Consider the following 2580-nt stretch of genomic DNA (forward strand, 5'->3'; position numbering starts at 1 on the left):
TGTTTAACAGAATATTATTTCTGGAAACATTAAACAAAAATTTAGTCTCATTTCTACTCAAATCACCACAAATTCCTAATTAATTAGACATAGTGAATAAGATACAACATTATTCTCAATCACTGTAATAACGTGTAAGCAACTCCATATGTTGAACTAAATATGAAGGTCAATAATAAACATGTTGTAGTTTGTTGTGTTATGCTATAGGTATGTCATTAAATGTGGATAACAACATTGAGGAATGTAAGATGGCCATACAATGTCAATAAATAAACATGCCTCAGAGTCCATCAGCAGAAATTTAGTCAAAAAATAAGCATGTGATGAAATGAGAATCAATTATTTATTTTCAGAAGGTAAATTCAACACATGTAATGAAGTAAATATTCTATATGATTATAAGTACAAATAACCATTGCGGTTTTTAATCTTTTTTTATTATGTTTTACAGGGTTTCATTTTTAATTTAGTTATGTTTATTTTACATGTATGAGTGTTATTCCTACATGTATATAAGTGCACCCATGTTGCACAGTGTCCACAGAAGACAGAAGAAGGCTTCAGATCCCCTGGAACTGGTGTTATGGATGGTTAGTAGCCACCATTGAGTGCTGGGATTCAATCCCAGGTCCATTGCAGTAACAGCTAGTGTTCTTAACTGATGAGCCATCTCTCTAGCCCCTCCACTACATTTTAAATTGACACATACAAGCATACTTTAAAGGAAAAAAGAGAGAAAGAAACATGATTGAAAGTAGACCAGACAGATAAATGTATCCTTTCTAAGGACCAATTTTAGTAATCATTTTAAACTTTCTCTAAGTATGTGATTTTTCAGTAACTATTACTGTGCTGGATAGCTTTAGTTGTCAACTTGACACACTTGGGTAGAGGGAATTTCAACTGGTGAGTTGCTTCCATCGGACTGGCCCTTGGCCATGTCTGTGGGACATCTTGATTATTGAGTGATGTGGGAGGGCCCAGCCCACTGTGGGTGGTACTACCCATGGACAGGTGTGCCTTTGTTGCATAAGAAAGCAGGTTGATCAGAGCTGGAGAGATTGCTCAGTGTTTAAAAGCTCTGACTGCTCTTGCAGAGGACCTGGGTACAATTCCCAGCACCCACGTGGTGGTTAACAATTATCTGTAGCTCCAGTTCCAGGGGATCTGATGCCTTCTTCTAACTTCCATGGACATTGTACGACATGGATGTACTTACACATGTGCAGGCAATGCACTCATACACATAAAATAAAAATAATAAATAAATTTGTTTTTTAGAAAAGAAAGCAGGTTGAGCAAGGGCCTGGAGATTAAGTCAGTAACCAGCAGTCCTCCATGGCCTGTGCTTCATCTTCTGCCTCCAGGGTCCTGCCCTGAGTTCCTATTTTGGGCTCTCTCAGGGATGAAATATGCCCCAGGAAATATGCACTAAATAAACCTTTCCTCCCCAAGTTGGTGTTGGTCAAAGTGTTTTTGTCACAGCTATTGAAAGCAAACTAGAAGAGAAATTGGTACCAGGACTCGCGTATGGCTGTGACAGACCTGACATTGGTGTTTTGGGGAGGATTAAGGAAGTGTTTGGAACTTTGGGCTGGAAAACCCACTGAGCACTTAGAGTTCAGTTCTGTGGAGCTTAGAAAAAGTTATGCTGAAACAATTTTGGACAATGGAAGCCTGGCTTGTGAAGTTTGAAAGGGAAGTAGAGACTAGCAGGGCTGTTTGTGGAATATTTTGAGTTGAGAATCTGTGGTTTTTGCTGGGCTGGGGATGAATAATCCCTGTGATTCAGAAGATACCGCAACCACTGAAATGAAACCTTTGCTTCACTGGGATGATTGATGCTAGTTAGTTGGGGCTGAAAAATCAGCTGTAAGTAACAAGAGATCAGCCTCACTGTGGCAAAACTTCTGGGAAGTATTTCTTCAAGGACGGCATACACAGAAGCTGTGTTCCAAAGGGGGCTCAAGCCTCCATCTCAAGCTGAAAAGCAGAACCTGGTAATGTGTGTCTCCTGCATGGTTCTGGAGTTGACACCCTGAGAGACCAGGGAAGGCCACTGGTGAAATTCAGCCTCAATTGTAGTAAAGACCCCAGGACTGAAGGGGTCATGGAGAGAATCAGAGCCTTTGCACCCTGAAATGGCCAGAAGAGCTCACTGGTTAAGGTGAAGCCTTGGTTTCAGTGGAGACCCCAGCTTTTTGGAGATGTCATGGTAATGGGATGACCACCAGCGACAGCAGCAGGTATGGAATGGAGCTAGCCTGGGCCTGGGAGATGAGTTGTGTGTGCTGTGGCTATGGCAGAGTCAGAGAAGTAGAGCTGTTGAAACCCCTTGGAGCCCAGAAGATTGTGAGTGAATCCCAGATGTCAAGCCTTGAGCTACTTTGATGAACTTAGGTTTTGCTTAGGAGCACCCTTTTGAAATAAGACAGTACTTCTTTTGGATTTTACAGGACCTCACAGTTAAAAGACTATGGACTTTTAAGTGTTTGGATTTTTTAACGACTGTGGGACTTTTAAGGTTTTACTGTCTAACGTTGTGATTATTGTTAACATCATATCTTGGGGACCAGA

Source organism: Nannospalax galili, unplaced genomic scaffold, assembly GCF_000622305.1.
Source record: "Nannospalax galili isolate Female #2095 unplaced genomic scaffold, S.galili_v1.0 scaffold524, whole genome shotgun sequence".
NCBI classification, from domain to species: Eukaryota; Metazoa; Chordata; class Mammalia; order Rodentia; family Spalacidae; genus Nannospalax; species Nannospalax galili.